This window comes from Erpetoichthys calabaricus, chromosome 5 (assembly GCF_900747795.2).
Source record: "Erpetoichthys calabaricus chromosome 5, fErpCal1.3, whole genome shotgun sequence".
NCBI lineage: Eukaryota > Metazoa > Chordata > Cladistia > Polypteriformes > Polypteridae > Erpetoichthys > Erpetoichthys calabaricus.
Genome location: NC_041398.2, coordinates 19888553 through 19903738, shown reverse-complemented (window position 1 = coordinate 19903738; position 15186 = coordinate 19888553).

Below are 15186 nucleotides of genomic sequence, written 5' to 3'. Positions count from 1 at the left end.
ATTGCTCCAGGAGCACTGTACAGTGGCTCGGACCCCAAAGGGTATGCGGAAATGAACATATTCCTAATACATGGAATTGGAAAAGGAGAAATTAAAAAGTACAAAATGTCACAATGGCAACATGTGAACCCCACGTGGCTGGAGCTACGCTTTTATGTGTCGCAGTGATGTAAAGGATAATATTTAGTTAAATATTCATGGATTTAAGTTTTTCTCAGATGGGGTGATTTGTGTTTTTGTTACTTTGAGGACAAAAAAAATATAATATTTGTACATTTTCTCATTAATGCTGAAGTAATTTTACAAACTTGTAAACTCTTGGTTGCAGTGGGCTGGCACCCTGCCCGGGGTTTGTTTCCTGCCTTGCGCCCTGTGTTGGCTGGGACTGGCTCCAGCAGACCCCCGTGACCCTGTGTTAGGATAGACTGACTGACTGTAAACTCTTGTAGTTCATTTTCCACAGCATTGCCTCGTGCCGTGGTTACGATTTTTGGAAGCTACTTTCAGTTCCAACGCAGTGCAAAGTCTCCGTTTGTTTGGATGGGTGATGCCAATCCTAGCATCCGAGGCTTATTTAAGCCGTTTCATTTAATTGGTGTGCAGCTCTGCACGAAAAGCAGGCTTATGAAATGGAACGCTGGTTGAAGCCACATTCGGTGAATTTTAAGAAACCGGAAAAAGAATCCCTGCCAACTTGACACCCAGTTTTTGAAAACACGAAGGGTCAAAGCTAAAGTTAGAAAATGGTATGAACCTTAACAAAACCGATGCTGTCATTTCTCAGTGGAGTCTCCACCCTTCTCAATGCACTTGCGCCACCTGCCTGGCAGTGCCAGGAGAATAAAAGGTTTTGTCTTCTCCACCCAACCACTTGTGCACCACTTTCTTCACAGTCGTCATCTGTCTTGAATCGATGACCACCCAGATGTTTTTTTTTAGTGGTCCAAAAAAGGTGGAAATCACACGGTGCCAAATCTGGAGAATAAGGAGGATGTGGCAACACCTCAAACTTCAGTTTCTCCAGACAAGTCCCTTAGTGTTCTTAGCAGTGTGTGGGTGGGCGGCCATTGTCTTGAAGCAAAACGACCCCTTGAGACAGCAGTCCCCGCCACTTGGATCGAACCGCAGGCTTCACATTGGTCTCCAACTTGCAGTAGTGACTGTAGTCTCCCTCGGCGTGCAGTGTTTGACAACGAATGGTGGCGAGGACGAGACAAAACCTTTTATTCTATTCTTATTGTTTGTCCAATATCCACTTTAAGCCCACCAAACACAGCTGTTAGTGGGTTGGGAGGGATTGGGACTCCAAGGCTCTATGAAAGGCACTTAAAAATTTTGGTCCAGAATGAGGTTAATTTGGTGCTCGCTGCCCAAAACGTGATGCAGTGGGGCTGGGACTTGATTGCAGCGTTCGCAGGTTGGATCTCACCCTGGAAACGTCTTGGACAATTTGAAACGAGACAGATGTGCTCGATAGATGAATAATTGTATGCTTTGTGCATATGGAGCACAAGTGAATTCTGTGCATTGCTACCTTTCCGGAGATGTTGAGTGACAGATCCTTTTCCCACCGTCCTCTTGGATCTTTGAAAGGGATGGACTGTAAAATAGTTTTATATATTGCAGAAATTAATTCTGAAACCAGCAATCTTTTGAAATTGTGTTAGTGCTGTTAGGACTGCAGGCACAGTGTTTTATGTGTCTGATATATACAGTACCATATCATCTGCATATAGAGAAACTTTCTGTTCCAATCCTTCTCTCCTTTATCTCATAAGCATTTCAACAGTGAGCTGCTAGTGGTTCAATGGCAATTGCAAAAAGCAGTGGTGATGAGGGGCAGCCTTGTCCATAGTACCACATTCTAGTTTAAAGTAGTCTGAATTAATGTTGTTAATACAAAGGGAAGCTTCTGGATTGGTTTACAGTAGTTTGATCCTTGCACAAATGTTCGGGCCAAACCCAAATTTCTCCAATGTAGTGAAAAGGTAGTTCCATTCAATCATGTCAAATGCTTTTTCAGCATCCAAAAATGATATCATCTCTGGGGTGTTTGTCTTTGCAGGTGAATATTTTACATTAAACAGGCATTGAAGATTGGAAGCTATGTGTCAGCCTGTAATAAATCCAGTTTGGTCTTGTGATGTTACCGAAAGAAGCACTTTCTCCATCCATAGTCGTGCACTTTAGAGTTGAGCTGTTAATTAAGAAGTGCGGCTCAAAACGCGTTCCAATAACAGCTCAGTCACACGAATGACTCTGTGCCAGTCGTCTTGAAACAAGCCTTGTGACACAAAGAAATGCCCTGCGTGGAACCCGGCAATCTGATATGGGCCGACTGGTTTTCCTTTAAAAAATAAAAACAAGCAACTGGATCCATCTAGGAGAATCGCAACCGATGGACCCCGATAGTCTCAGACTTGCTAACGTGTGTACTGCAGAAACGTATTACAAAATCATCTGTTCTTCTTTCCACTATGGTGGCGCTCCAATGGTTAACTTGCTTTCTTCGAGATCGGGGATCGACACTGATACGAGGTGGCTGCGCTTCTCTTAACACTCACTTATTTTCTAAATCTATATTTTTAAAGGAGTAAGCGTTTTTTCCAAATAACGCCATGAATAATAGGAGTAGCAGAATGTGACTGTGTTTTGAAGTTTTGTTTGGTGCAGCTGGTGATTTGTCACTGTTGTAAAATCTTCCTTCCTTTATTAAAATGTTTTTTAAACAGTTGCGTCCAAAACCTCTCTGTCATGGGCTCCGATGTAAACCGTAATGCAACGGTGACTACAGTGGGGATCAAGATGTTCTTCTTCTTATTATTAAACAATTTTATTTAACTTGACTCCTCTGCCTGTTTGTTTGTTTGGGTCAAATCTTGCAACTGATTTTTGACAAAGCGAATTTCTTCACATTTTGCATATGTGCTCAGTATTGATGACAATACAATAATCTGTCCAAACCGATGCAATTACATAATACGGTATGCTGTAATCAATGATTGTGTGATTCTAATTAACGCACACACATCAATGATGGAGTGAGAAGGAAGATAGATAGATAGATAGATAGATAGATAGATAGATAGATAGATAGATACTTTATTAATCTCATGGGGAAATTCATATACTCCAGCAGCAGCATACTGATAAAGAAACAATATTAAATTAAAAAGTGATAACAATGCAGGTAAAAGCAGACACTAACTTTATATAATGTTAACGTTTACCCCTCCGGATGGAATTGAAGAGTCGCATAGTTTGGGGGAGGAACAATCTTCTCAGTCTGTCAGTGGAGCAGGACGGTGACAGCAGTGTGTCTCTGAAGCTGCTCCTCTGTCTGGAGATGATCCTGTTCAGTAGATGCAGTTGATTCTCCATGATTGATAGGAGTCTGCTCAGCGCCCTTTGCTCTGCCACAGATGTCAAACTGTCCAGCCCCATGCCAACAATAGAGCCTGCCTTCCTCACCAGTTTGTCCAGGCGTGAGGCGGCCCTCTTCTTTATGTTGCACACCACCGTATAGAAGAGGGCACTCGCCACAACTGTCTGATAGAACATCTGTAGAATCTTATTGCAGATGTTGAAGGACGCCAGCCTTCTAAGGAAGTATAGTCGGCTCTGTCCTCTCTTGCACAGATCATCAGTATTGACAGTCCAGTCCAGTTTATCATCCAGCTGCACTCCCAGGTATTTATAGGTCTGCACCCTCTGCACACAGTCACCTCTGATGATCACGGGGTCCATGAGGGGTCTGGTCCTCCTAAAATCCACCATCAGCTCCTTGGTTTTACTGGTGTTCAGGTGTAGGAGGTTTGAGTCGCACCATTTAACAAAGTCCTTGATGAGGTTCCTATACTCCTCCTCCTGCCCACTCCTGATGCAGACCATGATAGCAGTGTCGTCAGTGAACTTTTATACATGGCAGGACTCCGAGTTGTATTGGAAGTCCGATGTATATAGGCTGAACAGGACCGGAGAAAGTACAGTCCCCTGTGGCACTCCTGTGCTGCTGACCACAAGGTTAGACCTGCAGTTCCCAAGACACACATACTGAGGTCTGTCTGTAAGATAGTCCATGATCCATGCCACCAGGTATGAGTCTACTCCCATCTCTGTCAGCTTGTCCCTAAGGAGCAGAGGTTGGATGGTGTTGAAGGCACTAGAGAAGTCCAGAAACATAATTCTTACAGCACCACTGCCTCTGTCCAAGTAGGAGAGGGATCTGTGTAGCATGTAGATGATGGCATCCTCCACTCCCACCTTCTCCTGGTATGTGAACTGCAGAGGGTCGAGGGCATGACGGACCTGTGGCCTCAGGTGGTGAAGCAGCAGCCACTCCATGGTCTTCATCACATGTGACGTCAGAGCGACAGGCTGTGAGTCATTCAGCTCACTAGGACGTGATACCTTTAGGACTGGGGTGATGCAAGATGTTTTCCAAAGCCTCGGGATTCTCCCCTGTTCCAGGCTCAGGTTGAAGATATTCAAGGCTCATATCCAAGAGTTTCACCTTCTCCTGGATGGTAAGCATCTTCTTCTGGCGCTTAGTTTCATTGTCAGAAGGCTTAGAAAAAGCAGCACGTTTAGGAGCCATCGTGGGGCTTAGATAAAAGTTCTCAGAAAGCGCATGCGTAGTGATGTAAGCGTGTATGAGAAAAAATCGCAAAAGAGTGAAGCCGCGAAAGTCGAAGCGTGATATAGCGAGGGATCACTGTATCTCTGAAAAGGATGTTTAATGATTAAATCCATCAGTCCAGGGATGTGCCCATTCCAGTAAGCATTGGGCACGAGGCAGAAACAGTCCCTGGACAGGGCGTCAGCTCATCACAAGGTGAATATGTAATGGGTTATAATTCAGTTTTCTAAAGAAAATGACATTTCGGTGTGTTGTTTAGTGTAATGGGCTATAAACCAGTGTTTTAAAGAAAAGGCAGAATTTCTGGAAAATTCTGCTACAGGTTAGTGCTGATGGCTATCTACAGGACATAAATATTTACCTGTCTTGCTAAAGAGTCACCTGCGTTGAACAGTCCGACTGCTTTGATTTAGTATCTCATCTACACACAACGTGGGGATACAGAACTGTCTGCTTCCTTGGAAAATGAACGAGTTCTGGGGACATTGGATTTTAATCAAGTACTCAAAGTAAATGTGTTTACACTATTTGTTATACAGAGAAAATTGGCTTGCACCATTGTTTTTACTCATTACCATGTTCATCTATGCAAAAATTGAAGCATATATATATTTCTGGGAAAAGGAGAATAAAAGTAGAAGAGAACAGAGAAGTATGGTCTGAGACTTGGGACTGCTGTCTGTTTCTTTTAGGCTTTACACCATATTGCTGTGGCTACACCCTGTAGCAACAGTGACTTGTACCTGGCCTGAGGTCGGTAACAAATACAAGCACTCACATACACACAAGCGTCATTTTAGTGTCACCAATTCTGCATAGCTTTGGAAGGAAAGCGGAGCACAGGGTGGAAACCCAGCAGGAAAACATGTAAACTCCAGGCAGGGAATATCAGCGACGTGACTCCCTGCGAGACAGCAGTGCTAACGCTACACCACTGTGTCACCCCATGTGTGTAATCAATGACTTCGTTAAATGGTGCGACTCAAACCACCTACACCTGAACACCAGCAAAACCAAGGAGCTGGTGGTGGCTTTTAGGAGGCCCAGACCCCTCATAGACCCAGTGATCATCAGAGGTGACTGTGTGCAGAGGGTGCAGACCTATAAATATCTGGGAGTGCAGCTGGATGATAAATTAGACTGGACTGCCAATACTGATGCTCTGTGTAAGAAAGGACAGAGCCGGTTATACTACCTTAGAAGGCTGGCGTCCTTCAACATCTGCAATAAGATGCTGCAGATGTTCTATCAGACGGTTGTGGTGAGTGCCCTCTTCTACGCGGTGGTGTGCTGGGGAGGCAGCATTAAGAGGAAAGACGCCTCACGTCTGGACAAACTGGTGAGGAAGGCAGGCTCTATTGTTGGCATGGAGCTGGACAGTTTGACATGCATGGCAGAGCGACGGGCACTGAGCAGACTCCTGTCAATTATGGAGAATCCACTGCATCCACTTAATAGTATCATCTCCAGACAGAGGAGCAGCTTCAGCAACAGACTGCTGTCACCGTCCTGCTCCACTGACAGACTGAGGAGATCGTTCCTCCCCCAAACTATGCGACTCTTCAATTCCACCTTGGGGGGGTAAACGTTAACATTTAACATTATACATAGTTATTGTCTGTTTTTCACCTGCATTATTATCAATCTTTAATTTAATATTATTTATTGTATCAGTATGCTGCTGCTGAAGAATGTGAATTTCCCCATGGGATTAATAAAGTATCTATCTATCTATCTATCTATCTATCTATCTATCTATCTATCTATCTATCTATCTATCTATCTATCTAATTATTAACAGTATTCATTATTTCAATGAAATTAACGATTTATCGGTAAAATGTAACATAAATTTGCAGAGAGTTGGAATATCATACATCTAATGTGTTCTGTGTGATGATCTATTGCTGATTGCTGTAGCGATCAAAAACTTAGATGACGTTTACGACGGTCCGCTTTAATGATAAAGTAAACTACGAGGTTAAAGTGGACATTTCCACTTTAGCTGAAATTTCCACTTTAATCACAAAATACACGTTTTCACCGTGTCCTTAATTTTGTTTCTCAGTGGCTCAAATACAGCGCTGTACATTATGTTGCTGCTGTGAAGTTGCAAAAAAAAAAAAAAAGACAGCACAAAAGATGGTACACGTGAGACTTAAAACGTGTCGTGTCATTACGATCGGGAATATGCAACGCTTGAATCTAAAAGCACCACGAATGCATCTGTATGTCGGCATTTTCCTTCACCACATCGAACCATTCATCAAACATCACAGCACCGCACATCGATCTGCAAAGCGGCTCTCTGTCACGAGTAGATAGTAAACAGTCTCTGACGTCACTTTCCAACTTTAGCACACTCGACTTTTTGCTGGTACAGATTAAATTTAAGGTCAGAAAATGTAAAGTATTACACATAGGAAGTAACAATGTGGAGGTTTAGATACACAGTGGGAGGTCTGAAAATGGAAAGTGCACCTTATAAGAAGTGGGCGGCACAGGGGTGTAGCAGTAGTGCTGCTGCCTCATAGTAAAGAGATCAGGGTTTGCATCCCATTCCTCCTAGCATGGAATTTGCATGTTCTCTCCTACCATGTCTACGTGGGTTTCCTCTGGGTGCTCACAGTTTCCTCCCACAGTCCAAAGGCATGCAAGTTAGGTGGGTTGGTGATGCTTAACTTGAGCATGGGAAAGGCGCTATATAAAAATGTATTATTATTATTATTAACTTGCACAAGTATGTGGTTGGCGTTGTGTGTGTGTGTTTGCCATGTGATGCACTAGCACCCTGTCCAGGATTTGTTCCTGCCTTGTGCCCTATGATAGCTGGGATAGACTGTAGCACCCCCCAGGACCCTGTTCAGGACTAAGAAGGTTACAAAATGACTGACTGGCTTTTTGAGAAGGATTTAGGAATCGCGGTGGACCCTAAGCTATCAACTGCCAGACAGTGTTGTTCAGAAGCCATTAAGAAGGCTCACAGAATGTCAGGTTATATAGCGCCTCGATGAGTGGAGTACAAGTCACAGGAGGTTCTTCTCAAGCTTTATAACACACTGGTGAGGCCTCATCTGGAGTCCTGGGTGCAAAAAGGACATAGCAGCACTAGAAAAGGTCCAGAGAAGAGCGAGTAGGCTGATTCAGGGCTACAGGGGATGAACAAAGAGGAATGACAGAAAGAGCTGAGTCTTAAGGAGATTAAGAGGAGACCTGACTGAAGTGTTTAGAATTATGAAGGGAATTAGTCCAGTGGATCAAGACGGTGACTTTAAAATGAGCTCATCAAGAACACGGGGACACATCTTAAGGGTACATTTTGCATAAACATTAGAAAAGTGACCAAGTAGTGTGGTAAACATTTGGACTTTGAGAACCCCAACTTGATGTTATTTTGACGGAATAAAGTGAATTGGAATGGTGAGCTTTGTTAGGTTGACTGGCCTGTTCTCGTCTATATTTTGCAAATGTTCTAATCTTAGGTTTTCCACAGTTATCTTAAAGAATGTGAAGGCCAGGAATGATTTTTTCTGTGAGCTCTCCTTGCATATATCCATTAGTGGTAAATTCTGGATTTCATTCCTAACAGTAGGCATACTTGACCTCCTCCTGGTCTTCAGTTAACCGCTGTGTTGTGTTGTGTCCCATCCTCTCAATTTCTTACTCAAGTTGCACTTTTGTGCTCTTCTCTGTCCCACACTGGAGGTCTTCTGCTCTTCACTCTTCATATATAAATGGTGTGTATGCACAAGAATGTTGCGTACACCCATTTCCATGCTCACATTGCAATGTATAAAAACTAAACTTGCCCAAAAGCCACGCACATTTTCACGGCAGCCTCACCCCATTGCATACGGACATTTCAGCTCGGTTTTGCAAACTGGTGGCACCCAGGTGTCAAAGCAGGGCTACATGTTTCTGTGTGGTCTCCCTTTTTTCAGATTTGCATCACTGATGTGGGTTTATCATATATATCAAAATTAACTACAAATTATAAATTTAATTGACTTGATTGTAATCATTCTATAACAGTGGTGTGGTGGGGAGGCAGCATAAAGAAGAGGGACGCCTCACACCTGGACAAACTGGTGAGGAAGGCAGGCTCTATTGTTGGCACGGAGCTGGACAGTTTGACATCTGTGGCAGAGTGACGGGCGCTGAGCAGACTCCTATCAATTAGATCATCTCCAGACAGAGGAGAAGCTTCAGAGACAGACTGCTGTCACCGTCCTGCTCCACTGACAGACTGAGGAGATCGTTCCTCCATCACACTATGAGACTCTTCAATTCCACCCGGAGGGGTAAACATTAACATTATATAAAGTTAGTGTCTGCTTTTACCTGCATTGTTATCACTCTTTAATTTACTTTATCAGTATGCTGCTGCTGGAGTATGTGAATTTCCCCTTGGGATTAATAAAGTATCTATCTATCTATCTATCTATCTATCTATCTATCTATCTATCTATCTATCTATCTATCTATCTATCTATCTATCTATCTATCTATCTATCTATCTATCTATCTATGTATAACAATATATAACGGTGCACAGAATGGCCAAACTATTCCAAATACCACAGCTGCTTTGCTGTTGTTACTCTCAGTGCACCACTCAGAGTATTTTAACCCACTGTATCTGTTTATGGTATCACTGCTGCACAGCAGTTGATCAGAAAGCTCTGCAGTGGGTTGTGTCAGAAGCGCAGAGGATTATCGGGATACAGCTTCCATCCCTGGAGGACATTTATAGCACACACTGTCTAAAGAAAGCCACCAGCATCTACAGGGGTTCCATGCAGGCATACCGCAGTCTATTTGAACTGGTTCCTGCCTGGCACTTGATGCTTGCTGGGACTGTTGCAACCCTGGATGGATGGAACAATTAAAAATGTAAAATGAAAACTTTTCAATGTTCCATAAAAGATTTTAAGACTCGGCGTTCTAAACTGGTTTACATTTATTACAGAGCTTATTGTGTGGCGATTGGTTATGTGGAGAAAGAAAACGGAAGGACAGGAATTGGGGGTTTGCTACGTTTGACAGAGAGAGTACTGCTGCTTTAAATGATTCCATTCAGGGTCGCACGTGTGCCACAGCAAGCATCCTGCGGGCGGTAGGAACGGTCCCTGAATGGGGTGCCAGCTCATTGCTACCACTGTGCCACCGTGCCCCCTCATGTTTAATACACACTTTAAGGCGTTTCATCATGAAAAGGATATCAAGTATACATTTTACTATTCGAAAATGTTCAGAGAGCTGTAATATCGTGAATGCAATGTATTCTGCGTGGCAATCGGTGCCTGCACACTCCTGTCTACGAAAGAGAAAGGCAGTTTAAGAAGCACGTAGTGATTAAGGTTATTATGGGATTTGAGGAACTCAAGTAAATTAAACATTGATTTTAAGACAGATTTTACAATATTCTACTTTAATGACAAAATAAACTATGAGATTAAAGTGGAAATTTGGAGATTAAAGTCGACATTTCAACCTTTTTTTCTTCGCCGTGCCCCTATTTTTTTTTTCCTTTTCTCTAATATCCTTCCATATGATGTATGATGGTGGACTGCGACTCGCCCTTTAATGGCAAAATTTGATATTTGACCATTTCTCTTTTATTTCGGGCACCGTGCGACTTTCCAAACTTGAACTTTCCAGTGTCTCTGCCACTCTGTATTATTGTTGTTTATACCACTGCTTCAGCCAACAAATAGTGTTTTTCTATATTTCTACATTTTATCCTTATAGTATTTGGACTGTATTGGCAATAGATATCTCAATTTTTAATCCTCATATGCTGCTGCTTGGCGGCTTGTTTTGTTTTGGACGTGCTCTGTCTGTAGGTATGTCAGAGGACCGGGACTTTGTGAAATGGGGTCCAGCCTCACGTGGGGAGGCAAAATGGGGGGTGGTGGGACTGGGGGGTAGAGAGAGAGAGAGCAAGCTATCTCTAATCTGTCCTTTCAATCCTTAATGATAAGTGCCAAAATAACAATATGCTGCATGGCAATAACTTCTGGGAAAATTGGAAATTTTGTTCAAAGCTGTCTCACTTCCAGTTAAGACTACAAAATGACATCAAAAACCTCAAAATCAAAGTCTCCATGATGGGACACTTAACTTTGTGAGCTGGAATGTTAAAGGCCTGAATCACGAATTAAAGAGAAAGAAAGTATTCTCTCACCTAACAGGTTTAAACGCTAAAATAGTATTTTTACAGGAGACCCACTTTCTAAGCAAGGATCAGTTCTGGGTGCATAAAGACTGGACTGGCCAAATGTTCCATTCCAGCTTTACAAAGAAAACTAGAGGGGTGGGAATTCTTATCCATAGAACAGTCTCATTTGTAGCATCGGATTTAATATCTGATCCTGAAGGGAGATATGTGATTGTCATGGGTCATTTATTTAACTGTAAAGTGATTTTGATAAATGTTTATGCACCCAATGTGGATGATAGGGACTTCATCCAAAATGTATTTGCATCCATTCCCAATGTGAACACTCATAAAATTATAATGGCTGGGGACTTTAATTGTGTTTTAAATCCACTCTTAGATAGAACTCCTGTCACAGGGGGGACGACATCTAACACTGCAAAGACATTTAAACTGAGAAATGACTTCCTATCCTTACTGGACTGCTTTGACTTGACACAACATGTTGATTTTCCCACCCACTCTGGTGGTCATATACTGGACCTGATCTGCACTTCTGGACTATCTGTTGCCAACATTTACAGCACTGATTTGGGACTCTCTGACCATAAAGCAATATTTTTCACTGTCTCATTATCTCTCCCTCCTCTTACCTGTAAACGACAAATTTCTTACAGAAACCTTAAAAACATCCATCCCTCTCTCCTTTATGGATCCAATTCTGATCTTTTTCTGTCTGCACCTATTCCATGATCACTAGATAGTCTTGTTGACCACTATAACTCAGCCCTTCACTCAGCATTAGATAAAACAGCTCCTTTAAACCATAAGGAGGTTTCCTTTAAACGTTCAGCTCCTTGGTATAATTCAGAATTGTGATCTATGAAAGCAGCTGGTCGACACCTTGAGAGAATGTCACGTAAGTCTGGCCTCACCGTGCCCATCTGACCACCAAAGAGCTTACAGAGAAGCACTAACTGCTGCCAAGAACACCCATTATGGTAGAATAATAGAAAGTGGCCACAATAACCCAAGGGTTTTGTTCTCTGTAGTTAATAAACTACTCGAACCTGCATCTGGTCCAACTACCTCTTCTACTGAAGTCTGTGAGAATTTCCTCCACTTTTTCCATAACAAAGTTAAAGATCTAAATAATTCAACTAACATAAATCCATCATCTGTTTAGATCTCTCCCTGTTCTCCCACTCCATCCAGCTCCTTCTCTAAGTTCTCACCAGTCACATCTGTGTTTGTTAATGACCTGCTTTGTAAGATGAGGCCGACTACTTGTGTACTGGACCCCATCCCCACCACACTACTTAAATCCTGCCTTCATGCCACAATCACGACTGTTACAACAATAATAAACTCATCCCTTGACACTGGCTCTGTGCCGCTCACTTTTAAAATTGGTTCTGTAATCCCAATGTTAAAAAAGTCAGGTCTTGATGCTGACAATCTTAACAATTTCCGGCCTATCTCCCACTTACCTTTTCTGTCAAAAGTTCTTGAGCGTGTTGTAGCCTCCCGACTCCCCAATTACTTAACTTCTAATAACTTGATGGATCCTTTCAGTCAGGTGTCAGGGTGTGGCACAGCTGTGAAACTGCTCTGCTACGGGTAACCAATGATTTGCTTATGGCAGCGGACTCTGGACAAACCAGCATATTAATTCTGTTAGACCTCAGTGCAGCATTTGACACTCCGGTCAGACATGACATCCTACTGTCCAGAATGGAGAACATGCTGGGTATCTCTGGCACTGTCCTCCAGTGGTTCAAGTCCTATCTGACTGATAGGCAAGAGTTTGTTAGTCTTGGCAACAGCAGGTCCAGCTCAGCGCCAGTCACACAAGGAGTCCCTCAGAGCTCTGTCCTCGGCCCTCTTCTCTTCTGTATTTATATGCCTCCCTTGGCCATATTATTCATAGCTATGGACTGGATTATCATTTTTATGCAGATGATACTCAACTCTACTTCAATGTTAAAAGTGCAACTTCATCAGAGCTTTCTCAGCTCACAACCTGCCTCAGTGAAATTAAAACCTGGATGGAGCAGAACTCTTTAAAATTAAATTGCAACAAAACTGATCTCCAGCAAATTGGGACTAAAGTGCAGCTTAATAAAATGAGCTCCTTCACCAGTCCATCTTGGCGGTGATCTCATCAGACCTGCCTCTACTGTAAAAAATCTTGGTGTCATTTTTGATTCCTCCCTCTCTTATTCCGCCCACATAAATCACATTAAGAAACTTTCTTACTTTCACCTCTGTAACGTATCTCGTGTTCGCTCCTTCCTCTCCTTTTCTAACGCTGAGAAACTTGTCCCTGCTTTTATCACATCCCACATCGATTATTGTAACTCGCTGCTGGCAGGTGCCCCTTCTAATCTTATATCACAGCTCCAGCTGATTCAAAACTCAGCTGTAAGAGTCCTGACACGGACCAGCAGCAGCGAGCACATCACACCCATCCTGCTCCGTCTCCACTAGCTCCCTGTGTCTTACAGAATCGAATATCAAATCCTACTAATAACCTACAAAGCCTTAAATAACCTCGAGTCAAACTACATCAGTGACCTTCTCCATCAGTATGTGCCTGCCCGCCCACTAAGGTCCTCTGATTCTGGTAATCTTGTTGTGCCCCTCACTAATCTACACTCCATGGGTGACAGCAGGGCCTTCAGCTGTATAGCGCCCAGACTCTGGAATGACCGACCGAAATGACTTCGGTCAGCGGACTCCATGAATTCTTTTAAAAAACAACTCAACACTCATCTGTTCAGGAAGGCTTTTAGCTCTACTTGACTTTATTACCCCTCTCTGTCAAGATGCTCATGTAACCTGTGTGTGTGTGTGTGTGAGACCATCAATGATGTTGTCTGTTAGGCTTTTCTCTGAATTTACTGTCTTACTCTTCTTATTTATTTATCTGGTTTAGTACAATGCTATGTACTGTATACGCTGCTGTTCTTTCTTAAACTCTGTGAAGTGCCTTGAGCATGGGAAAGGCGCTATATAAATAAAATGTATTATTATATTATTATTATTAATTATACAGTTTGTAACTGACCACAACTTATCAGACCCCTGGAGGTTTCTAAAACCAAACTCAAGTATTTGTGACCCGAGTTTTCATAACAGTTCTAATCGCACCCCCCTAACATTTTTTTTGAAAGGAGCCCACTAATACCAATTTGTTCTTTTTTAATTAATGATATATCATAGATGCATATTTTATTATACCTACTTAACTTTTATCGACATTTAACTAACTCTATATTTATTTTTCTAGTCTCAGAATGTAGTTTAAGTTCATTTGTTTTGGTTCCAATAGATGTATTTTTCATATTTTCAATTCTTGTTTTCTTTTTTTCACATCTTCGTGCCCCCCTAGGGAAGCCCACCCCACAGTTTGAGAACCATTGGCTTATCTACAGTTTTGTGTATCTACATTTTTTATGCATTCACACATGCCATGTTTAGGTGTGAATTCTACGCGCTGTGTCATACATGGAGATGTCACACTGTCACTTACCATAGTGTTGAGGCAGGCAATGTGCACCTTTTTATCCATGGAGATATGCAGCCAGTATGAAGGACTTTTCAGGGCTTCTATTCATACGTCATTTTAACCTTGATGAGTTATCTTATTGGTCTTGTACAACAAAGTCCACCACACGAAGATTCTCATCAACAGCAAGTGCTACTTCGTTACATTACTTATTTCTTACGAAGAAAAGTAACTATACAACATATTTAGTGACCTATTATAAAATCTTATGTATTACAGTGCATTACTTTTTCTTATTTTGTATGAAAAACTGCACATTGCAGTGACCGTTTTTAATTAAATTCTAGGCCCATATATGGTATGTCCTTTCATGAAATAAATTTCATGTTTTGGTGTTTTATAAATGTATTTATCCCTTCGTGTGCTGTGAAGTAAAGAACATCCATTCACCTTTTTCCACGATGAGACCCCAAAGATATGTGGTATGAGAAGTGGCCACTACACCACCCAATCACACAGTTTCAAAATATCTACGGAAAACAGCTGGATTAAAACTAAACAGGCACTTCATTTATACTTTACTGTTACTGGACTGCATGCAGCACACTATTTTCTGTTTCGGTGCATGATTGAGCCCTGGAATGGCACAGAATTTTGCTTCTTGTCTTACACCCCATGCTGCTGTGATAATCACTGGCTCTGTGCGACTCTAAATTTACCCCTCAGCCCATGCTGGAATAAATGTATACATATAACTTTTTTACTTTTTTTTTTACTTGATTACATACTATGCATGTGCTTAAACTCTTCCTCAGATGTTGCCGGATGGCTGGAGCACACGATGCACAACGTTACACCGACAGCATCAGGCTACAT